The sequence below is a fragment of the Dipodomys spectabilis genome, unplaced genomic scaffold (assembly GCF_019054845.1).
Source record: "Dipodomys spectabilis isolate Male_0828 unplaced genomic scaffold, ASM1905484v1 ptg000097l, whole genome shotgun sequence".
NCBI lineage: Eukaryota > Metazoa > Chordata > Mammalia > Rodentia > Heteromyidae > Dipodomys > Dipodomys spectabilis.
In genome coordinates, this window is record NW_024870774.1 from 225476 (window position 1) to 252531 (window position 27056).

General features: G+C 32.0%; 1 protein-coding gene and 1 non-coding gene across 7 annotated transcripts in view; one reads left to right on the forward strand and one right to left on the reverse strand.

Annotated features, from left to right (window-relative positions):
• Nucleotides 1–27056, forward strand: part of Nova1 (NOVA alternative splicing regulator 1) — a 142298-nt gene that overhangs the window by 51706 nt on the left and 63536 nt on the right. The window lies entirely within an intron of this gene.
• Nucleotides 39–144, reverse strand: LOC122113505. Its single transcript, XR_006148445.1, has one exon. It is a non-coding gene; the product is annotated as a U6 spliceosomal RNA (small nuclear RNA).

Consider the following 27056-nt stretch of genomic DNA (forward strand, 5'->3'; position numbering starts at 1 on the left):
ATATACAGATACTATATAATATCTGTACTTTATTTTTCAAAAATATGGAATTCTCCCAAATTTGTATGTCAACCTTGCATAGGGGCCATGCTAAGCTTCTTTGTATTGTCTTAGTTTTAGTATATGTGCTGCCAAAGTGAGCACTGTGCTTAATTTTTTTAATGAAATTATCTTTTCTCCTATTGTGAAAGGCTAGCATTGTGATTGGAATTATATAATTGCTATTTGTTTACCTAATACTTTTGGAACTTACAAACACAAGAATAAAAGTAGATCTGAATAAAATATACTTTTCATACTATTCATTCTACACTTTTATTTGTAATAGGAAAAGAAGTAAAGCATAAATCATATTTCAAAATACGTAATGAACAACTGCTTAAAGATAATAAAAACACAGTGATATGTACTTACTCTTCCATTAGTAATGTTCTAATAGTGTCTAACGTTCACATAGGATATATAAAAATATTAATGTGAGATGTAGTGAAATAGACAAGAAAATTGGGAGGGATAAGAAATGTAGATTTCATGTGATATAAAATAATATTACACATCTTTAAATATTTTCAATATATATCTTTTAAGTTGGAGATGTTTTTGTATCCATCCCAAATAGATTTTATATTCATCCCACATAAATTTCAGATATTATTTTATCAGATTTTTGAACAAATTATTGTGATTTGATAAATAGTAGATCTACCAGTGTTTCAATTTAATAGTAATAGGTAAATGACAATACCTTGATACATGTTTTTATACATATACTATTTTTATAATCAAAAATATAATTTATATTCATGGAATAACATGCTATTTTAGTTCATATTTTGGAAGTAACTGTGAAGGTTTACTTTTTGTCATAAATAATCTTAGGTAGATCAAAGCATACAAAATTAAGTTCATATAATTACCATAACTTTTTAGAGTCTTTATATTATCAAATAGTTATGTATTGTCACATGGTTATGTCATTACAAATAGTTACATTATTAATTGAGGTTGATTTTTCAATGCATATCGAATTAGTTGAAAATTTAAATATATAAACTTGAATAAAGAACTATTTGTGCCACAAACCACCTTATCTTTAATACATTAACAACAATTTAGTACTTTAAAATTGCCTTAAATTATTGAAATTGCTGTGTGTCTTGTGGGTAAATATGTGTTTGTATATGTGTATCATCTTCCTAATGCTTTCTGTAGTGTATTCGTAATACTGACTGTCATTTGTAGCTATTTAATCAAGTGTAAATTGCTTAACAACTTGTTTTTTTTAAGCTGTTAATTGGGAATCATTACACCTACCTCACAGGGTTGTTGTGAGGAAAAACAATTTAAAAATTTGAAAGAATGCTTAGCATATGCTAAATGTGTAAAGCATGAAAATTGAGTGTTACTCAAACTTTTCAGTGGCTTCTATAGTCTCCAGGGTAAACTCAGAAATGGCTTGTGGCATGTCTTCTGAGATTCTTTATGTCTTTAGCCTCATTCTTTCCTTCTAAACAGAATGTATTTACTGACATTGAAATCTTCTCATTTTTTAAAAAGACATATCATGTTGTTTTTGGATCTTAGCTGTCTTTGACATTCTTTTGAATCATTCATTTTCCTTTGTCCCATGGCAACTATCCTGTGTAACTCATCCTCATTATATGACTCAGTTTAAATTTCCCTTTCACTCAGATGTTTCCTGCCACTTCTTCCTCCCTTGAGTATTTGCATATGTGACTCTTCTATATGATCCTGTTCTTATTTGTCTTATTCATCCAGTAATTTTTACATGAAATGCACTGCAAACTTATATCTTTTATTTATCCTGCCCCCAACACCAGCATTAAATTTTTGCAGTTCAAGATGCTTGTGAACTTCTAAGACAGTGTAAATGCCCTCTAAACAAATGCAAGCATGAATAATTATGATTATGATTGTTACTACTTTGAATTTTTATTAGACTTCAGATTTCATAATATTTATATCAAAGCTTCAGCTTTCTGATCCATTTGTCTTTTCGTCCATTTCCCACTGAAAGAAATGAACTGCCTAAGGGTACAAGTAAAAAGTTAGCTTACTCTTATCCTATCAATTCCATTTTGATGATTAATTTTTTTCCTTTTTTGATAATAGCTATTCAGGTAATTTTCTCTCATTTCTCTGTTCCTACTTCTACTCTGTTCTTCATTCTTGTTCCTCTCTATCTTGTTCTTTCTTTTCTCTATTCATTTTATAAGAACAGATTTAATTTGAAGTAATTTTTTTTTACATCAGCCTTGCTCAAACAAATTTAATAGACTGAAAGCCATAGTGAGCTGCTCATCCAGAGTTTGAGGATTAGAAGCAGGAAGGAAGTAATTTGTAGTCAAATTATATTGCAAAATATAGATTCATCTCTTGTCTTTCTGAAGTAATAGTACTTTCCATGTCTAGAAATAACCCAGATGTAATTACATGCTGTCCCTGATGCTTTAGGACTCTTTTGGGTTGCCCTTTTTAACTTTTTAAAAAATATTTGTGGTACTGGAGGTTGACCTCAGGGCTATTCGTTAGGCAAGTTCTCTCCCCATTAACCCAGGCTTTGAGTCCTTTCAATTTGTTTTTGAGATAGGGTTACACTAACCCTATGATTCCTGTGATTTCTATACTTTATTTTTTTAATTAGAAAAGATTAACTAGGTAATTTTACAAAGAGGTTTTAATGTTAAAGTTGCTTTTTGAGGTAGGTCTAACTAGCCTCTAACTTGTAGGCTCAGGTGGTCTTCCTGTTTCAAACAAGCACCAACGACGTGCAAGTCAAAAAGCATATTACTATTTTCCTCTACTCAATTTAGAAGTTCTGGTTATTTCTAAAACAGTAGACTGGATTGTAGTATCTCTTCCTCTTGCTTTTAGAATTTTTTAAATTTTCTGCCCCTAGTAAAATACCACTCTTTGAGTATCCCATATATTTCTAGGGCTAAGGACAAACTCTGAATGAATCACTCTCCCTATTTATTTTTCAGCTATAAGTTCATTTTTTGGTATAATATGCATACACATGCACATGATGTAGGTGATGGAGAATAAAAAAAATGTTCATTCAGTTTGAGTTGAGGTACAGTCTTTGTGAATGTGTGTAGATTAATTGTCATTTCAGGCCCTAGCCAGTGGAACTTGTTCTAAGCTTGAGTCCTTGAAAAAAAATAATGGGAAAATCCTTGTTTTAATATACTATATACCACCATTCCTTTGTATTGAGGCCCTATAGAAGCTTGCTATTCTATGAATATACCTCCATTTCTATTATCTTTGCTTGGTCTTAACAATAGTTCACCATTTTAGAATTTCCCTCCTACCTTTTTCCTCCCTAATCTTCAATGTGTAAGTAAAGTCTTTATTGGTCATGATAGTTAAAACAAATTCTTCCATCATATTCTTTTGTTGCATTATTGATAGACAATCATGGACTAAATTTTAGTGCTGAACTCTTCATTGACTAGTCTCTGTTAGGCGTTTTACACATTATTTACTGAAATAATAGGAATCTGAACTTAGTGCTTATAAAATTGTTGTTGAGGAATATACTTGATCTTCATACTTATTTCCTAGTACATTCCAAAACCTGATTTGGGGGGCAATAATTAGTTTTATACATATTACTTTGTGTTCTAACCCAAGGGTATTTCATCTCTTTTGAGGTGAGTTGGTGTAGCTAATTTTTCTCTCATTTTTCTTTGCATTCTTTTTTTTTCTGAGCTCCAAGCTTATTCAGTTATATATAAGTATGGATAAGGAAATATTATAAGTAACCTCAGAATACAAATAAGGAATTAGGTAAAATATTTCAGTTTTCTACAACAAAGTATTTTCATTTTTAATCCTTTATTTTCATAATTTATCATGAGATATTCAAAAGGCTGAAAAAGTAGGGCGTTTTGTCACCTAGTGGGTTAGTTATGAGATAGTAATATTCTTGTAATAGAAAATTGAACTAAAGTTGTATTTATTGGAAACAATACTGTTGTAATCAGATTATTGTTATTTTGATTAATTGCTAAAATATATTGTCTCAATATGCAATGCAACTCTAAATTTCTGCCATTTTTTGACAGAATACCAGAAGCAGAATTCTTAAGGACATATAACCAGCTAGATATACAATAATTAGATAATCAAAAAATTAAAGTGGCATAATAAGTAGAAATTTTTAAAAAAATTCTTTGTATGGCTGTGTGGCTGGTGGCGCATGCCTGTAATTCTAGCTCCTCAGGAAGCTGAGATCTGAAAATCCCTATTTGAAGCCAACTCAGGAAGATAAGTCCTTTAGACTCTTGTCTCCAATAAACTACCAAAAAGCCAGAAGTGGAACTGTGGCTCTGTAGAGTGCTAATCTTGAACAAATGAAGCACCCAGTCCCTGAATTCAAGCCCCATTACTCACTCATACATACAAATGTGCATGCGTGCGCGCGCGCACACACACACACACACACACACACACACACACACACACATACATACATATACACATTCCCTGTATATTTTTAAACCTGTGCAATTTTACAAATAATATACTTAGCAGGGAACAATGTTTTCTCCTCAAATTGCATTTTTAAAGTATGAAATAAGTCAAATCAGCATGAATTAAAATAGTGTAGTGGTTTGTTTTTAATTTCAGCATTTCTGTGTTGCTGGAAATAATTTTTATTTTCAAACTTGCTATGTAATCCTGACTTCCTTCAAATTTGTTATTTTTCTGCCACAATCTCTTGAGTGTTGTGCTTGGCCTGAAATTACAGCTTTTTAACCTTCATTAATATGACTGTTAATATTTTGATATAATAATTGTGTCCATTAGCAATTACAGGGATCTTGGGAAATGAATGATAATTCCAGTCTCATTATGGATTTGATTTATTCTAGTAAGCGGACATTGTGATATGCTCAAAATAACTGTTGCTGCTTTTTAGTGCTTCTTGTGCTAGAAGTTTATAGGTAGCTTATTTTTCTTTTTTGCCTCATGTTATTACCCTCTTCAAAGATAAATCACTGATTTCTGGCAATTTTTTTATGAAAGTGCTATCATTTAGATGAGATTTGAATTTGAATCTGCTTATTGTCTTTAGTGTTCAGTAAAATTTGTTGCATGTCTGTTAATGTATTAAAATGGTATTAAATTATAAATGTATACTCTGAAAATATCCTTATTCTATATTTTCATGTGTTTTTACTACAAACCCTATTTTTTCTATTTCTTTTCTATTTTCAATATGTGTATATTTTTTACATCTACTTTGTCATTGTTACATACATCTATATACACTTATACACATGTTTATAGATAAAAGCCTATAATTTCATATTTTTGTATTCTCATATTACAATGGAAAAAATAATATTTAAGTCAGTTTAATTTTACTTTATCTTTTTAATTTTTTATCTTTTCTAAAAATAAAACATGTTTTATCTACTTTCTAGTTTTGTCTTTTTTAATTTTTAATGTTAATATATGTTCCTTTCATATTGTTTTCTACTCATAGTTTATATAAAGTTTACTAAGCTTGTGTAACTTTCTAGTATTTTTGTAACTCATTTGTTTATTACATTAAACAATTTGTGAACAAATTAAATATTTATTGAGAAATATAAATCATGCATTGTCCTGCATGTTGGGAATATAGAAACCTTGCCTTCATAGACCTTATATGTTGTGAAGGAAGGAAACATAGACATATAACACATTTTACATTAGCATAAATATTTTGTTAAAAAATAGGTCGTGGGATATAATGACTTAGGAAGTAGCATATTTTAGGTAGGAAAGCAAGAAGAAACATCTTCAAAGAAGGGGCAAATGAATTGTTTAAACATTTGAGAGGAAAGGGGGACATTTTTATTCAGCTGTAAAAAAGGAAGAAGATCATCATTTTCCAGGTATCAGAAATAGTAAAGTAAGAATCTTTGGCTCTGAATGAGTTTTATCATGTTTAAAAGAAATAAATAATTTGTGAGTTGAATATAGGAGTTGAGGATTTTGAAGTAGAAGAGAGTCCAGAACAAGTGAGGCATGGTATGGCGTTAGAAATTTATTATTCGGAAGTAAATAAGTATAAAGTTAAGTGTTAGTAATAAACTGACTCCTACTAAGAAAATCTGCCTTCCTCCCTTCTGCAAGACTAACAAGGAAAAGACGTGATGGCTATATGTCATGGTATCTTTTAAGTGTAGCAATAATTACAGGTAGGATGTTCTGAAGGACCATTCATCAGAATTTGTGAATGCATTATAAATGTTAATAAGCAGTATCAGAGATAACATTGAACTTTGATTGAAATATAATTAAATGGACTTACACATCTCTATAGTAAAAATATACTGCAAATTTGAAAATTATACCTTCTTGATTTAGATTTTCTTCATTTTTGCTACCATGTTTTATTAATATTTCATTTTTATCTCAGTTTAAAATATAAATGATTAGAAATCACTTGCTAATTTGAAAAGATCAAATTTATAAATTGCTTTTTTAATTTTCTTATATTTTGACCCTCTAGATTGAAATTTTAGGTACTTATTAAATTGAATTTTATTTCAATTCCATGTTTCCCATCTATTTTTGTTTTATTTTTACAGTTATTATTGCCATTATTTGTTTGATTTTTTTGAGACAAGGTCTCTATATAGCTCAGTGTAGCTGAGCTTTATCCTTCCTAAGCCCCTACAGTGCTGGAATTGCAAGCATGAACTACTTTACCTGGTTTTGTTTCTCATTTTAGTTATTTGCGGATATTGGTATTTTCTTTATTGATTTGGAAAATCATTTTACCTTCCTAAGATGATTTGAAAATTCCATCATTACTTAGCCTTGAAAGTTTGTTTTATTTTAGGTAAATTTTCTCTTATATATTTGTAGGAAATATTCATTTATCAAATAAAGAACCTTTGTCTCCATTACCTTTTCACTTGCTTTTTATTTGCTTTTTTGTTTTCAGTTTCTTCCTTCAAATATTCACTGGTGATTGGGAGAGAAATCCCATGTTTCATATTCCAGTTCAGTGTCACCCCTTGGAAAAATGATTCCCAGTGTTCTAACATGATGTTACTTTCTCACTCACATTTTAGGTCAGTATTCTTCTACCCAAATGCTAGTCTTTTCTGGTCACAACACTAATCATTGCCTGAAGTTACATACCTTTTACTTATTATTAATCATTACCAATGAATGGAAGTACTATGAGACAATCTTTTCTGCTATGTTTCTCTTTTCTGTTGTGCTGTCTGAGACTAGAATATTGTTGGGGATACAGCAGGTGATTGATGTATACTGTGAATTGAGTGATGTAAATATATTAACCATTTGTTTCTCATACTGTCCTTTACCCTTTTTGCCAATTGTCTTCCATCTTTATCTGTGTCTTATTTGTAGAATATTACATTTTAATGAGTAGAATCAATGAAGCCATTTTATATGGTATTTGTCATTAATTTTAACAAAAAAGTCTTATGAAATTACCATTTAATACAATTTATTTAAAGTGTTTCTGAAAATAAAATTAAAGGCTATGAGTTAGGAAAACTGACGTTAAAAATATTGTCAAGTTATTTTGATATTTTCTTGCAATTTTATTAGATTTATTAAAAATTTAAAATTAAATAATAAATATTAACAAAAATAAAATGTTGTATAGATCATTTTATCTTTTTAATTAACACTATAGTATATTCTTGTTCTTCACAAATATTTCTAACTTTCTGAAATATATCTCATCTGAGACTGAGTATATGAAGTATTTTGTCTTTTGAATATTCATTGTCCAACTATACTTAAGAAAATTTAAATCAAATTACACTTTTATTAGTAGTTTATGTTCATATATATCTCTCATCAAATATTCTAAGGCTTCAGTCTATATGCCTTATAAACCTGGCCATTCCTTTCCAAGTGCTTTCTCTCTTCCTACTTGTTTTTTCCATTTAAAATTTAAATTTTTATTTTTTTATTTTTATTTTTTTTGGGATCCGGTCATGGGGCCTGAACTCTGGGCCTGGGCGCTGTCCCTCAGCTCTTCAGCTCAAGGCTAGCGCTCTACCACTTGAGCCACAACGCCACTTCTGGCTTTTTTTCTTTTTGCTTATGTGGTGCTGAGGAATCGAACCCAGTGCCTCAGGCATGCAAGGCAAGCGCTCTACCACTGAGCCATCTTCCCAGCCCCTAAAATTTAAATTTTTATAGTCAACTTTATGTTCTTTTCCTTTCACCTCTGTGCTTGAAAATACTCTTTTGTAATGTTCTTACTATTCACTAAGTTGACAATTTCCTTCTTTTTTTGTTTCATCATTAAATTCCATTTATTAAAGGTACTAAGTGAATTAATCTAAACTTACGAAGTAAGTTAGTCTTTAAAAATTCATTGTATGTGTAAAACCTACTAAACCTTAAAAAGATTATCTATTTTGTAGTAGAATCTATCCAATTCAAATAAATTCTTAAGATTTGGAAGTAGGGATTATTGATTTCTTTTTTATAAAGAATAAAGATTAATAATCTAGTTGTGCCAGCCTTTCCATTTTTAAGTAATCATATATGATGCAACCATACTGAAATTTATGTATGCTAGGGTCTTTTGACAAATGCTAAAAATGCATGTATGTTAGAATCTTTTATCCAAGAGTTATTTATTCTGATCTCTTACTTTATCATTCTTTTATTATTTCTTGTACTTTTATATCCTTTCTTTATTGTGAAGTATTTACTGCAGTAATCTTTGTTTTTAAGAACTCTGGTATGTTTTTATTTTTTTTAATTTTATTATTTATTTATTTTTATCATTTGTGGCACTTGAACTCTGGGCCTGGGAGCTGTCCCTCAGCAATTCAGCTCAAGACTAGCACTCTACCACTTGAGCCACAGCACCACTTTTAGTTTTATGAGTGGTTTATTGGAGGTTCAGAGTCTCACAGATTTTCCTGCCCGGGCTGGCTTTGAACTGCGATCCTCAGATAGCAGCATCCTGAGTAGCTAGGATTACAGGCGTAAGCCACCAGTGCCTGGCTGTTTTTATAAAACGATTTTCCCTTTATCTTTCCTAGATCAAATATTCCTGCTTTTCTTAAATTTAGTGAAATTCTTAATAATGAAGATGATTAAAATTTGTTTGTGGAAGGTGTAATACCTAGGTTCTTACATAGAAGCAGATTTTTTTCAGATGGACAAATATTTTCTTTATAGAAATGACTGTTTCATATGACATGATTCCTATTTGCTATTTAAAATATTTTTATTTACATATGTAACAGATTATTGTTTTTCCAAAGTGTCTTAATTTCCTAAGGTCACTATAACAATAACAATAAATTTATTCTCTTAACAGTTATAGAGGCCAGAAGTCCAGATTCTTTGTACTTTACTACTGTAAGGAACTAGGTCTTAGATGCTTTAGAGGAGCCTCCATTTCTCTGCCTTTCTGTCCTCTATGGTCTGTTTGCTTACCTTGGCTCTCAGCCCTTTTCTGAGTCATTTCACTCTATTGCTTCTGTCATCACATCTACTTCCTGACTTGTCTGTTGGCTTTTTCTTATATTGAAACCATGTGATTATATTTACCACATAACCCACCAAATAACCACCCATTTTAAGGTTTGTAATCACATTTGTAAGTCTGGTTTGACCTAAAAAGTAGCATATTTTAGGCTTAGCATGTAGGTATCATTTGAGAAACCTTTGTTCAGCCTCTAACAACAATAGGAAAATTGATTTTTTTCAGACTTTTATTGAGTTTTATATTAAGTAGATTGCTTTTATTTCATTTTCTACTCAGTTACAAATTTGCTGTGTTTTGAGGTAGCAAGTTTATACTTGATTTAATTTTCTATCTTATTGCTTCTGCCCAAACTTTTCTTTTTAAAAAATACTTTTCTTTTTAAAAATCATTTTTGCTATTTTTAAAAAACATAAATTCATTCATAGTACTATTAACATTCCCTCCTTTGACATAATTTTGTTATATTAATGAATTGTAAATTATAGACCCACACCTGTGTGTTTGGATTATGCTAATACAATTAATTTGTTTCTGAATTTTTCACCATTTTGTTATCTTTGAATATTTATATTTATTAATTTATGCACATTTGTATTTATATTTGACTGACTTTTCCCTTATGGATCCCAGAGTTGTTAGTGCTTAACACAAAGAAGTTAAAAAGTGAAGGAGGTTTATAATATGAAAATTATCTTCATGTTTAAAGCTTGGAAGATCACATAAAACAATTTGAACATGGAGAATCAACATAGTTATTTGAAAGGCTTTTTAATATCCTAGATACTTAAGTTTATTTAGGTCAGTTTTGATGATTTATGTTGTTTTCTGAGAGTTGTTCATTCTATCAAGATTTTAAGGGAACATCTGTTGCATGCCTGTTTTGTGGTAAGCATTGGGCTAGATATTGTGCATGCAATAAATAGAATATTAGATGCTTAAACTTAAGAGAGCATGTACTGGTAAGACAATAGTTAATATCCCTGGGTTGTAGATACAAGAGATTGAAAATAAGAAAATGACAATCAAAAATCCTTCTGAGCAGGATTTGATCATGAAGACAGGTTTTAATGACCAGACATAAAAATAGTTGTACAACTGAAAAATAAAGACAGTTGCTAGGAAGATTTTGGCTATGAACAGAAAGAAACAATGATAGGAATTATAAGCTATATTATGAATTTTAGATTTTTGTCTGTAAAAATCCAAAAATTCTGATGTGGATTCTTAATTGTTTGGGGAGTTTATCAACAGAGATTTACATTTTGAAAGATAAGTGATGGCAACTGAGAGGACTCTTCCTACAGGCTCTAGAGATAGTTAATAGTGAAAATAGGTTAGCATGTCATTGGGGACATAAAAGAACCATGAATCTTCTGAATAGAGGATGGAGGGAGAATGATTGTGTGTGTGTGTGTGTATGTGTGTGTGTGTGTGTGTGTGTGTGTGTGTGTGTGCGCGCGTGCGTGCCCGCGCGCATGTTTAACTATACACAGCTAGCTCACCTTATCACTTTGAAGACACATTGGAGTACAAGTTCTAGGCCAACCTGAACTACTTAGTGAAAATGAAAAGAAAAAAGTGAAGAAATATAGTCACTAATGACTTGTTGCATGTAAAGGAGATATCAAGAGATTTTTTTCTACTTTTTTGACAAGTATATTTTAAATTGAAGAAAATATTTTCTATATCATATACTTTTTCTGATTTCATTTATATTCCAGATATTATCATTACCATAAAGATTTGTCATTGAAAAATTACTTCTAGGATCACAGAAATTCTGGGAAAGGAGAAATAGACTTTCTAGTAAGATTTCTAAGATCAGTTATCAAAATGAAGTATCCTCTGGTGAAATGATATTAACTCTTCTATGACATGTCCTATGTAAAGCTGATTTCAAAGTATCCACTCATCTATCCTACATAAACGAGTAATATAAGCCCTAAAAATTACCACCACAGTTATGGTATGGTGTATTTCCACCATGCCAACATTTCCATTTTACCCTTCAGTCTCATCATCCATTGCCCATCCCTCCCTCCTTCACTAACATCAGCTACAGTAGGCACTCCTTTATACATCTTACTATATATATATATATATATATATATATATATATAATTTGACTTTATATCATAATAGAACCATACATTACATAGTCTGTTCTTTTATTCTACATAGCACTTTTTTTGTATTCAGTTTTGGCATGGCATTCATAATTTAACCCTTTTATTGTTGGCAAGAATTTATTGTCTGCAATTTTGTAGCTTGGTGGTTTTTTCACCTATTAAGGAACATTTAAGTTGCTTTTTATTGATTATTAGAACTAAAATTGCTATAAAGAGTTAAGTACTCATTTGAGTTATGTTATTATTTCTTCTGGGTAAATACCTTGGTTATAGAAGAATATCTGGGTTGTATGGATACCCTTTTCTTACGAGAAATTATCTGATTGTTTCTAAAGAGATAATATTATTTTATAATCCTACTAGCAATTCATGAGTATTTGTCAGTACATTCTCAGCAGTAGTTGATACTATCAGCCTTTTAAAATTTTAGTCATAGTCAGGCATGAGTGGCTTCTAGCTAGGAAACCAAGATCTGAGGATCACAATTTAAAGCCAATCTGGAAAAGAAAATTTAAGAGTCTCTTTTCTCCATTTATATGTTCTGGGGACAGTGTTACCTTAAGGAAAAAAGTACATATGTGTTAACTTTGTATCATAATAGTATCAGATAAATCTTCCCATCTTGCTATCTTTCTTGTTGCTATATATTTCTTAATGGAATGAGCATATTATAATTTGTTTTTATTTTTCAAGCAAGCAGCATACAGACAAGGACGATCCTGACTAGTAAAAATAAAATGATTTACATTTAAATTTCAACAGTCCATTATTTGCGTATATAGAAAAAGGAGGAATAGGTAAAGATGCACTCCACACTCTATCTGTAACATCAAAATTGTTGTCTTAAGCTACAGGAGATCTCATTGCTGAGGAACGAAGTCTAAATCACAACTAAATGCCCTTATATTCTGCAGTTGTACAGTTGAAGGCGAGGCAAAATGAAGCAGAAGCTTCATTTTCCATTATAATCCAGGGGATCATAATAAGAAACTGTCTTATGATAGCTTCCTATTGTCTTCTGTTCCAGGAGGATCACAAAGCATCTGCTATGGTTCATTTAAAGACATTGCTTATAATGCTTCTAAGTATATGTTCAGAGCCACCCGAGCTAGTTCCCTGTAATTACAAACTTGAGCCCTACATGTATCTAGCTATCAGTTCTTCTACATTTTGTTTGTTCGATTGTCTTTGTTTGTTTTGGTGGTAGCCATATTCTGGGTTATATTATTGGTGGGTAAGAGCTGATCATTTCTGTCCTGCTAATACCTCCTTCTGTGGGCAAACAACTCTGCTCATGCAGTATGATCAATTGCTTTATAAATTTTTCACCTTTTCTACCCACATAATGTTGTCTAGAACCAGATTTTAGGAGACTCATAGTTTCTTTCTTGCATGCACTGAGCCATCAGAAAATCTTCTACTTTTTGACTTTTAAGCCACATCAGTTAACACCTTGGGATTTATGACTTCATATTTACGGTGATTATAAATAATTGCCAAAATATACTAAGCATAAAAGACAGCAAAAGAGTTCTTAGGTTAGTATCCCCTCCACCTCACACTCTCCAATTCCAATCTATTAAAATATTCTGAAAATCGTTTCCAGTGGTAAATATTAAAGGATATGATCTGAGGAAAAATCAATTCTGTAGTTTAGATCTTATGAAACAAGTTTTACCTCTTTTCCTTCTTCCCTGACCTTCAAAGCTAAACACTACTCAGAGAGAAATTCTGTTTTGAGAGAATTGGCATATTTTGAACCAATGCTATATATCCTGAGTTTATATTCCACTGAAGGCTGGGCCTCGGCCCTCTGTTTAGCTTTTTTAGCTGTTCTTTTGAGAGCCTATTCCACATTTCATTAGTTCCTCATGTCCAGGCATGATATGGGGCATGAAATGTCCAGTTAAGGTTTCAAGTATCTACACACTGCTAGGTCATTTTGCTACAATAGGAGCCTAGTGTCTGATGAAAGATATATTGGGAATCTGCATACATAAAATCGTTCACTTAAGCATCTCTAAATAGAATGACCTAAATCTAGATAGAGATGGAGATACCAGTAGATACCTTGAAAAGGTGTAACTGCAGTCAATGCCAGTGATATCTTCCAGAGGAGGGTATCTATTTGATAGCACTAAACAGATCTAATATCCCTTGCTGAAGGCTCCAAAGTTTCCTGTAATTGGTACTCTGCACAGATTTTTCCAAAACATCTTTGACCTTATGTGTTGGCATTTGTTTGTTTTAGTTATAGGTCCACCCTAGTACTGATAGATTACTGTGCTCTGAATCTGATCTATTTGTTGGTTGTATTGATGACCTTTTCTTTTTTCTTTATTTTTTTGTCGGTCATGGGGCCTGAAATTCTAGACCTGGGCACTGCCCCTCAGCTCTTCAGCTCAAGGCTTGTGCTGTACCACTTGTACCACAGCACCACTTCTGGCTTTTTCTGCTTATGTGGTGTTGAGGAATCAAACCCAGGGCCTCATGCATGCAAGGCAAGCACTCTACCACTGAGCCATCTTCCGGGCCCCTTGATGACCATTTTTAATGCCCCTTTCCTATGGCTATCTGAATGGGTCATGAGCAGGAAACAATGGGTATTTTACAGTGTACAGTCATTATACGAATCTCCATAGAGTTGTGGACATTGTCCTCTACCATAATACAGCTAGGCCTCACCATAAAGACAGACCAATGACTAAAAACTAAGTTACTAAATATTAAACAGACTTCACAGGTGTTTTTCAAAGTATTACAGCTTATGATTTCATATACTGAGTAGAGCCCTGTTTCTCTATATAGCTTTAAATAGTTTTCTTTGGAGTTGCAAAGCAAGAGTGACCAATTATGCTATTACGTATTTACCTTTGTTGATTAATCTTGAAGCAAGCCTAGGAATGCTTAGGAATCTTAGAATACTGAAGGCCATGATATTACCAAAGTTCCAGTACAGACTCTGTAACTTAGGGTCTGGAGTTAGTTAATATATCTTCAACTATCTTTAATCATCTCTGGTCTGTCAGTCATTTGGAAAAATGCTTTGACTTAAAATAGATTTTCCTGTTAGACCACTTGAAATTTGTAGGTATTGTGGAAAGACGATGACAGTTTAATTTTAATTATTATTCCTCAGATTCTAAATTCGGGAAAAACTTAGACATGAATTTCAACACATGATGTTAATGCTGATTTCAGATATGTGACCTATTACAAAGGATTGTAAAAGTGATTCTTCTCATACAGTTCTTATGATGATACTGGGAATCCATATATGTTTATATTTTCTAATATTGAAATACAAATTTTTCATAAAATTATATTTAGTTATTGGTAACTAAAGCTCATATTTTTAAGAATTTTGTAAACTGTACTAATAAATAGATAAATGTGTATTTGGTCTGATTTTATAGTTGTCACAGTTTTAAAAATATGACAATGAGTTTTTTGTTCCTTTTAAAAAATATTTGGGCTATTTACACAGGCTCCTAAACAACATTAGCTTTAAAATTGTAAGAGTGACTAAATATTCAGCAAAGCAACTGATCCAAATTTGTTATGCTTTTGCAATTTAGAAAATAATGAAAAACAGAGCTGTGTTAGTCATCAAGAACTCCACCCAGTTTGCAGAGTTAAAAATATATTCTCAGAATAAAAATGTTTCATGTGTTATGTTTACTTAACACAGTTTGGTGTTTTGTTTGCTCAGTTAAAATGAGCATTCAATGGCTATTTTATTATTTGGGGAGAATTACCATTGGATACAAAATTAAGGAGCAGATTTCCACCCCTTGATGAAGTTGAGAATTGAATCCAGTGTGTCTTGCATGCTAGGCCAGTGCTGTACCATGACAAACATAACTAGCCCTTTAGATTTCATTACATTTTGAAATAGGCTTGCACTAAGTGGATGAGGATAACTTTAATTTGCCATTCTTTAGCCTCTGTCTCCCAAGCACATAGAGTTTAAAGTGTACACTGCCAAGCAGTTCTTTAAAATTGATATTCCTTTAAAAACAATGAAAAAAATCCTATAGTGTTACAAATGTGTAATACAGTATAACCTAAAACTATCAAATATAATTGATAGCTTGTAATTACACTTTGGATTTTAGAACTGTAAATTAAGTAATTTATATTCTTATCCATTTTACTACCTTTTTAAAATGATCCTGGACCACTATATGTTAACATTTTTGCAAATGTCTTGAAATGCTTCTTTCTGACCTTTTAAAGAACATAGGAAGAGTAGAGAGAAAAATACCTTGAGAGGAGACATTTAAAGAAACAAGAGGGCTAAGACACTTGTATAAGGAGAGTAGTATAATTAAACTTGAGAAAGCTTTAGAATATTAAATGATACGTAATTCCTGTTAATTGAGAATACTGTATGTTTTGTGTGTGTGTGTGTGTGTGTGTGTGTCTGTGTGTCTGTGTCTGTGTTTAGCAGCCTATAGAATGATATTTTGAAGGAAAGAAGAGAATTTGGATTTTTTAGTGGGGAATTACAATTGGGGAATGTGATTTGTAGTAAGTAAACAACTTTCATATATGTTGACTATTCTATGACAAATCTCAATCATTTAGTATAAGTATGATAAGACAGTGATTTACAAACATTGTCATAAACTCTATATTTGTTTTTAATATTTTAATATTATTTTATTAATACACTTAAATGTATTAATAAGTCATTTAAATCTTAAAAGGCAACAAGTAATCTAAATGTTTGTTTTGATATAGAGAATGGAAAGAATATCAGAGTTGTTGGTTATAGAACTAAGCTCTGTTGGGAATTTGCCACATCTGTTTCATTGTTTTCTGCTAAGACATTCAACAAAAAAAATATTAAATTGACTAGTAATAAAAGTACAATAATTACTAATATACAACAGACTGTTTTTTTATTACTTGTCATTGGACAAACATACTTCAATTGAATTTGATTCTTTTTAACAAATTTAAACTAGAATTGGCCCTCAAAACTTGATTGCTATGCTGCAACTTACTATATTAACCTATGTAAATGTTTTATCTTTTCCAATGCAGATTGGACGAACTAGAATTAATATATTTTGCTAGTAATATTTATGGTAACATAATTATTAGTATACTACCCAGATTATTAAATCTATATTATAATCATTGGTACATTCTCTATTTCATATTTTCATTTATACAAACTCCATCTAAGCTTTAATAAAATAACTATTCAAATTATGCCCTTGAAGTGATTTTGGCTGTATGAACTATATTTTTACTTGGGAACTAAAACATCCTAAATACATCTTGAAGAACTGAGTGAATTCTCTTTGACATTCTTTATTATTATTCTAAAAGATGTGTAGGCTAGTTAGTTATGTTAAATGCTTTGGTAAGATAATTGAAAAAGGACCACTACATCCTCTTGAGATTTGATAGATATAAAATATATAATGCCATTTTAATGATGAGTCAAGTTAAATTATTAGTATTGCCCTCAGATCATTAGTATTGCTATTGTATATTATTGAAATGTTAGTGACATACACTTTTGAGTCTACTTTTCTAATAAAATTTTTTGGTTCATGTGAGCTAAAAAACTCCTTCCGACAACAAACAAATGAAAAAGGTTGCCTGATGTGTGGAATGCATCTATTTTATGATAAAAAAATTTATAAATACCAGTTCTTGTCAGTAAGAAATTTGTCTGTTTTAATATATATGAAGATAGTGTAATAAAATTCACTAAATACTACTTGTAGTAGAGAAAAGTGGATGGAGACTGAGAGAATATATATAATAGAAGGGGTGAATAGATCAAATTACATTGCATATGTATTTGTAAATACTTTAATGAAAAACCTTTGTTCTGGGAACTTGTGGCTCATTCCTATAAGCCTAGCTATCCAGGAGGCTGAGATCTGAGGATTGTGGTTCCAATCCAGCCCAGGCAGGATAGTTGATGAGACTCTGCTCCAATTAACCACCAGCCAACCAAAAGTGGTGCTGAAACTCAAAGGGGTAGAACAGTAACCTTGAGCAGAATTGCTCAGGGACAGTACCCAGGCCTTTTTGTTCAAGACCCATGACAGACAAAAAAAAATGAGACAAAAAGAAAAAGCTTTGCAAAATTAATGTAATTTAATAAAAAGTAGAATTATGAAAACTTTGTTAATTTTTATTTTCTTTTTATTATTTTTAAGTAGTTATACAAAGGAATTTCAATTCAACGTGTCACTTTCTGTGTATAATGAATCTTGATCAGTCTCACTCCTTCTATCATACTCCCAAATCTTTCTCAAACCCACTCATCCCCCCCATTTACATATGTACATTGAGTATTATGACTGCATTTGCCTTCCCTGCCTTTCTGCATTTGTCTTACCTCTCCCTTGACAAGTCTTTATCTTACCTCTCCCTTATTTCAGCTTCATGGTATTGAATTGTAGTCCCCCCTGCAAAAAAAAGTGTTTTCAGTTACTTAAATTTTAAGAATCTTTTATCTGTAGTAATGTTTTACAACTCTACATTTTTATTAAATAATGATTTGCTGTACCTAACTTTTAACTTGGAACCATATTTAAATACCTCTTAACCCTATTAATGGGGGAATTCTAATAGTTACAACTAATGGTAACAGAAAAAGAGGGGGAAAAATGAGATAGTGGATTCTTAAGCATGTTCTTTATTTTCTGTTTTGGGCTGTAACAGTGGAGAAACTGTGGTAGATGTTGCATATTGTAGTCTCATTCTTTCCCATTGCCTCACAACACACGCAAACTGTAGCAGCACTACAATAGTTCACCAGTGTTTACGGTACCATGGCATCATATTTATTATTCTAGTACTTATTCAATCTGTCAAAGCAAGAAGAGAAATGAGATTCTCTTATTAGGATCTTAATACGTTATGCAGTATGAATTATTTTATAATATATAAGGTAGTACAGCATTGTGTTACATTGTAGTAAAATGATAGTTGCTCTGAGAGAATCAATGCCAGCATTTCCAGATTATGTATTCATTAAAACATACTCAACAAGAAGGAAAACAGTCATCAGAGAAATTTAATTGGAATATCTTGTTCATATATGGAAAAAGACCTGAAGCTGCAACCATGGTAAATTTCTGAGTAGCTATTTTGTTACCCAAGCAAAGAAAACTGTTTCTTAGTGGAGAGTAATAATCTACTTATCTGTTTTACTCATCAATAATTTAATAAAAAGAGAAAATAAACTTTATTCAAGTGTTAATGCCAAGTGTTCCATTTAAGGATTAATGTGACTGAGGAATTAAATGCTTATGAGTGATCATCTTAGTCACCTACCAACAGGCAGTTATTCAAAGAAGTTAAAAATATTAATCCAAAACTACTTAAAAACCAATAAATTACAATTTTCATTCTAATATACTTAATCTACTGAAATTGTCTCACAAATAATGTGCCTGTTTGCCTGTCATATTCATTAATTTAGCAATATTAAAGTGAATTACAATATTTTCAGACCAGATTGTGTTGGAAACTCCTCTGAATGGAACAGTGTACTGAATCTGACTCAACCATTGGTAAATGGTTGTACATTTTAACTTTTTTTGGCCAATCTGGTAATGTTTGCCATGAATTCAAGCCAAGATAACTAAGCAAAACAACATGATACTTAGGCAATTTACAGTCCAATAAAATCATTTCAACAAACAAGGTTTTGAATCACAAACATTATAGTTCCAGTATTATCAAAACTTAAAACAAGAAATTCTCCAGACAAATTTGCATCAGATTATTTTACAAGTTTGAATTAGAGTTCCAGTACCATATTTCAGACCTCAGTGTAGTTCAGAAGGGATTTTAATATTTCAAAAGCCAGTTTTCTGTAGCCTTATGTCCACCCAATCTTAAGTTGTCAGTAGTTAATATAATTGTATAAATGTATTGTAAATTACTTATAATATAAATTGTATGAATATATAAATTGTATAAATATGATATAAATTAATATAAATTGTATAAGTGCCTTACAAGTGGTGGGAATGTCCCTAAAATCTTCATTGCTCATTGATTGGTATGTTTATACCTACCTGCATGAGAAACAATTCATTTTCTAAAATGAAATCCATAAAAGCAGAGCAAGTGTGAGGCCTGGAGTTCAAGCTCCAATTAGTACTAGTGTGTATGCACATGAGTGTGCAGAAATTTGTGTTCTTTCATGTTATATAAGTACCCGTATAATTTTATCACCTACAAATGAAATTATTTCTCTCCGAGCCTTTATAGAAATCTTTTGCTATTTATTCTTGCACTAATATGCTTATTTTTACTTAATTGTTAAAAGTTGTTTTGACAAATATTCCATGTTTATCTTCCTATTAAAGAGAGTTGATCTTCATTACTCATGCACTGTATACTTGAGAACTTTTCCACTTTGTGTAAAAACACTCAAAGTGCTTTTGCAGTCATTCACAGATGTGAAGAGTGGTGGATATTTGGAAGGACCTGGCATACTTTCTTAGGTTAGGTTGAACAAGGCACCAATCTGCCTTGTTTTAATTCTCCCACTATAAACAAGAATCCCTTTCTGAAGTTTATTTGTTGTCACATTTTCCTGACTTCTGCTTTTTGCTTTGTTGTCCACAGTCACACCCAAGTATAGTCATGAAGAGGTTTCTGAGTAGTTTGATGTTTCTAATGGCCACAGGGCAGTACTGTGCTTTATGCAGAAAATGCATGTGTTAAGTGAGCTTCATTCAGACATGGAACAGGGCTTCTGGGCATGACTTTACAGTTAATAAATCAACACTAGATGTATGAAAATTTGTCATTAATTATAAAGACATTAAGACAAGACTTTTTACAGTTGAGCAAAATGTGATCAAAAATCATGGAACTGAACCCAAATTTCTTCTGTAAATTATCATTCAGCATTTTAAATTCAGTGTTCATGTGAATGTTAAAGGTCATAACTACCTCAAATAATAAGTCACCCATATTAGAGAAATCAATATTAAAACACAGATAATAATATAAACAATAATTATTACAATACCAAAATTTAGTAAGATAATACCATATGGAACTTTGCTAGTCTGATAGCAGTATAATGTAGTATACTGATAGCAGTATAATGTAGAAGCAGTTGTGGGAAAGAGGCAGTATTTTACTAAAGAAATTTCATCTCTAGATACATGCAAAGGGAAACCAGTGTTTCCTAAAACAGGATTATTAAAATATCAAACTGTGGTTAAGAAAATAAATGAAAATAAAAATTGTAAGCATTATTTATTTAAAATAGTAATAATTCATAGAATGTATCAGGAATACTAGATTTAGTGCAGTGTTGGGAATTACTGAGGCCTTGTACTAGTGACATATGCTTGTACTATGAGCTATTCAAGAGGCTAAGATCCAGAGATTTCAAAGTCAGCCTGCACAAAAAAATCCAAGATACTACCATCTCCAAAGCAACCAGCAAAAACATCATGCTGGAGATATAGTTCAAGTGATAAAAAGCCAGCTGTTTAAGGAAGTCTCTAAATTCAAGCCACACTGCCATCAAATATAAAAAATAGTACTTAACTATGACATTTCAAATGATTTTTATAGAATAAATGAAAGGCATGATTTTTAATAAAAGTAATATCAAATGGAGCTCACATCTATAGTCTTATTTACAAAAAATGACAATAAATTCTAAAATATTTTTTGTAATTATTATAGAATGGAAAACTACGAAAAAAACTGAAATTACCTGTGTGTTCAACACAAATGATGGTGAAAAACTTTGAGCTGTTTGCTTCATTTTTGTGTGAACATTTTCTGAATTTCACTCCTGAGCAATTGTGATTCCTACAGAAAATTACTATTTTTTCCTTGCATTAGTTCATATCATAAGCTTCATAATATACCCTCAAACATAATTTCAACAGTCACCTAATATTGAAAATGTTATTTTCAATAATACTGTATGAACACGTTTATTGTACTACCCAATTACTTTCCTGAAAATAAAACTTTTATTACTTTTGAGATAACTCAAATGTAGAATATTTTGTGCTGTAAACCATAAATGCCCTTCTTTTCTTTTATATAGTAGCATTCACATTTTTGTTTTGAAGAAGTGATTAGTCCCTATTTTTTGTATATTGCATAACATATGTATTTTTCTTTTCAAAAATTTATTTATTGTAAAGGTGATGAACATGGGGTTAAAGTTACAAAAGTAGGGTAATGAGTATATTTTTGAAATACTTACCCCCCCTCATTTTTTCACACTTTCCATTCCCCATTCTGCTCCCCCACAAGTTGTAAAGTTCATCTCCAACATAATGTCTTCTGAGTATCATTGTTGAACTGCATTAGTTACTCCTTTGTCCTGCTGTGTCTATGATTCCCTTTCTATTTCATGGATCTGATAAACTTATATACAAGACAAAGACTACAGAAAACAAAAACAGGAAGAAAAAAATAGAAATAACTGTGTACAGGACATAAAAAGAATCTCTTGTTTCCAATTCTTGGAGTTCATTTTGATAAGCTTCCTTATATATGGCCCTATGCACTTAGCAATTAGGCTATTGTTATCTCCAGCTAGAATATCATTGACATATTCTAGTATTCAAATTCCAAGCTGGAGTGATAAGGCAAGAGGCAAACATAAAAGGTATCCAAATAGGGAAAGATGAACTAAAACTCTCTTTGAAGACAACTTGATCCTTTATTTAAAGAACCCCATATACTCCACTCTGAATTTACTTGAGCTTATCAGAAACTTTGGCAAAATAGCAGGATATAAAATTTATCCATAAAAATCAATGGCTTTTTTGTATGCTAACAATGAGAAGAGAAAGGCCGAAATCAAGAAAGCAATTCCTGTTTGTTTGTTTGTTTTTTTTTGGGGGGGGGGTCCAGTCATGGGGCCTGAACTCTGGGCCTGGGCGCTGTCCCTCAGCTCTTCAGCTCAAGGCTAGCGCTCTACCACTTGAGCTACAGCACCACTTCCGGCTTTTTTCTTTTTGCTTATGTAGTGCTGAGGAATCGAACTCAGGGCCTCAGGCTTGCAAAGCAAGCGCTCTACCACTGAGCCACCTTCACAGCCCCAAGCAACTCCTTTTATAATAAAAATTTATTTTCTAGAGTATGTTTCAAGCCCTTTGTACTTGGGCAGACTATGTTGTAGTTAGTTGTGGTGATAAATAGAACCAAAATGTAGTAGTTATTCCAGAGTTCTTGTTAGTACCCAACACACACTCATCTTGATCAATTTGAAAATAATAAAATTTTGTCTAATTTCCACATCAGTATTAGAACAACCATTTCAATTTCACATATAGTCTCAATGGAAATATTACAAAAATTTCCTAGTTTAACATAATTGAGGATAAATTTAATCTTCAGTCTTATCATCAGAGATAGTTGTGATGAAGCATAACTTTCTAAAAGTGTATGCACTCATACACATAAAGTTTTAAAATAAGTTATAAAAACATTATATAAACGTATATAAGTATATATAAATACATGTACTTTACTGTATTTTATATTTTCTGTCTAAATATTGTTTATAAAATGTTACTTAGCCAAGAGAATTTGTGTCTTGAAGATTTGCATGGTAGTGGAATGTCTACATTTTGGGATTTTCTGACTACATTTTCCAGTTAGAATTCAGATTTTAAAAGAAAATAGTTACTTAATTTTGATTATTAGACTACTTAAGAAAACATTCCATTTTCTGAAACATTCATCATAATTTTTTTTTTTTGGTCCGATCGTTGGGGCTGAACTCAGGGCCTGGGCGCTCGCTGTCGCTTAGCTCTTCAGCTCAAGGCTAGCACTCTACCACTTGAGCCACAGTCCCAGCCCCCTCATCATAATTTTTGGTGAAACAACATTTTTATTTCTTGAAATAATGCTGTAAAGATTGTTTAGGTATGGCATGGTAGCTCATACCTATATAATAGTTATTAACTACTTGGGATGCTGTGTTTGGCATCCCAGGCATTAAAGTTTGTGTTTTTCATAAAGACAAACTGCTATATGCCTTTAATCCTTGCAAAGATGGGAAACTTAATTTAGGTGTATCACAGCTCAGGCAAGTGCTTAGGAAGAAAAAGATGTGAGGATCTGTCCCAAAAATGGCTAGCAAAAAACCATGGCTAGAGATGTGGATCAAATGGTAGAGCACTGGCCTACCTAGCACAAGACCCTGGGTTCAAGCCCCAGTAGTACTTTTCCCAAATTGGTATTTTCCCACATTTATTTAAGCTAACAGTACGTATAGAGTTCTTTCTTTCCCTCCCTCCCTCCCTCCCTCCCTTTCTTCCTTCCTTCCTTCTGTCCTTTCGTTCTTTCATTCTTTATTTTTTCATTTTCTATCCACTGCCACCATGTTCATTGCAGCACTGTTTGCCATAGCCATGATATGGAATCAACCCAGATGTCCTCAGTGTACAAATGGATCAAGAAAATGTGACATATATACACAATAGATTTTTACTCATCTATTAGAAAAAATGATATTGCATCATTTGGAAAGACCTGGAAAAATTATGCTAAGTGAAGTAAGTCAGAGACAAAGGTGGAGGGTTTTCTCTCATATATGGATGCTAGAATTTGTTCATAAATTTCTAAGTAAAAAATATACCTTGGGTCGTATGTCACTGTACCTAAATGTACCAATTGAAATATGGCAGCTTTAGAAAGCTCAATCAGTGTAATTCCTTAGAAAGGTAAAATCATATTTCAACAAAATAAATACTGGCAAATAGTACTTGAAAGGTAAAACGGGAATTGCTGGATCATAGTGGAGCTCTATGTGTAGTCTTTTAAGGAACTTCCATAATGTTTTCTAAAGTGGTTGAACCAGTTTACATTCCCACTAACCGTGTAGTTGCAATCGCTTTTGGCCACATCCTCACCAATATCTGTTATTATTTCTTTTCTTGATAATGGCCATTCTACCTGGGGTAAGGTAGAATCTCAATGTAGTTTTGATATGCATTTATGGCTAAAGATGTTGAACATTTCTTTATGTGTCTATTGGCTATTCTTATTTCCTCTCTAGAGATGTCTCTTTTAAATTATTTATACCATTTATTAATATGTACTTGTTTCTTTGAGGATTTGTTATTGGGAGGTTTAATTTTTTGAGCTCTAGGAATAGTTTTGATATGATTCTCCTGTCTAGTCAGTGAAGATCTTCTCCCAGTCTGTGAGCTTCCTAATTACCTTGCTATCTGTGTCCTTTGCCATGCAGAAGCCCTGCAGTTTAATGCATTTATCCAGCCTTTCTTTGATTAATTGTGTATCTGGGTCTTTAGGAAGTTTTGTCTGTGCCAAGGAGCCCTAGTGTATCCCATCCTGTAATATTTTCAGGGTATCTGCTCTTACCTCCAGGTCTATGATCCATTTGCAATTGATTCTGGTGCAGGATGATATATAAGGATCGAACTTTAGTTTTCCACATGTGTATAGCCAATTCTGCCAGCATCAGTTGTTGAAGAGGCTGTCTTCCATCTGATGATTTTTTTGACTTCTCAAAGATTAGTGGCTTTAAGTCTGTGGGATCATTTCTGGGTCTTCACTTCTATAATTGGTCCTCAGGTCTGTTCATGTGCCAGTACCAAGCTGTTTTTTATAACTATGGCTTTATAAGAGTTTGAAGTTTGATATTGATATTACTCTAACACTGTTTTACCTGCTAATGATTGTTTTTGCTAGTCAGGGTCTTCTATTATTCCTCGAGAATTTTTGGGTTGCATCTTCTATTTCATTACATAATATTCTTTGGATATTTATGATGGGTATTGCATTGAATTTGCAGATAGCTTTTGCCAGTATTACCATTTTCATGATGTTAATCCTCCTGATCCAGGAGCATGGGAGGTTTTTCCACTTTCATAAGTCTAATTTAATTTCCTTTTTCAGGTTTTTAAAGTTTTTATCATAAAATTCCTTCCCTTCTTTGATTAACTTAATTCCTAGGTATTTTTTTGAGACTATTACAAAAGGAGTTGCTTTTCTGATTGTAGCCTCGCTCTTCTCATTGAAGGCTTACAGAAAAAGCTACTTATTTTTGTGATTAATTTTAATACCCTGCTACATGGCTAACATTTTGTAACAGTAAGTAACAGCTCAAGTAATTTGGGAGAGGAGTCTGTGGAGTTTTTTTAAATATAGGATCATGTCATCTACAAAGAGAAAATTTTACTTCATCCTTTCCTGTTTAGATCCCCTTTATGTTTGTCTCTTACTTTATTGCTCTGGAGTGGAGAGAGTGGACATCTTTGTCTCATTCCTGATTTTAGAAGAAATGGTTTTAACTTATCACCATTAAATACAATGCTGGATATAGGTTTGTCATATACAGCCTTTACTACATGGAGGGGTGTTCCATGGATTCCTAGTAATTCTCCACAGCTTTCATCATAAAAGGGTATTAGATATTATCAAATGCTATTTTCTGCATCTTTTGAGATGATCGTGTTCTTGTCCTTGCTCCAGTTGATGTGTTGAATGACATTAATTAACTTGGGTATATTGAACCGGCTTTGCATCCCTGGAATGAGTCCCATTTGGTCATAGTGTATGAATTTTTTGATTATTTGTTGAAGACGGTTGGGCAGAATTTTATTGAGAAGTTTTGCATCAATATTTATCAAAGAAATGGATCTATAGTTCTCTTTATTGATGGTTCCCTATCTGGGTTTGGGATGAGCATTATGCTGGTGTAATACAATGATTTCAGGAGTAATCTTTTGCTTTCAGTTTAATTAGGATTATTTGATTGAGTTCTCCTTTGAAGGCCTTTTAGAAATTGGCTGTGAATCCATCTGGTCCTGGGCTTTCTTTGGATGGGAGGTTTTATTGCCATTTCAGTTTCAATACTTGATATGGGTCTATTTAGTTGGTTTAAACCTCTTGGTTTTGTTTGAGTGTATCAATATTTGTTAGAAATACTTCCATTTCAGGTTCCTCAAAAGACTTCACATAGAGCTCCCCTATGACCCAGCAATCCCACTTTTGGGCATTTACCCTAATGTTTACAAACAAGACCACACTAAAGCTACCAGCACAACTATGTTTATTGCAGCATTATTTACCATAGCTAAGATATGGAACCAACCCAGATGCCCCTCAGTAAATGAATGGATCAAGAAAATGTGGTATATATACACAATGGAATTCTATGCCTCCATCAGAAAGAATGACATTGCCCCATTTGTTAGGAAATGGAAAAACTTGGAAAAAATTATATTAAGTGAAGTAAGCCAGGCCCAAAGAAACGTAGGTCCCATGGTTTCCCTTATTTGTAATATCTAGTATATGTACGAGTCAAGCGGAAAAGGTCAGATAATGTGATGTCAGGAAAATGAACCCTTAGATGTGTATTTTAATGTTTTTTTCTTTCATGCATGTGTTTCTAACAC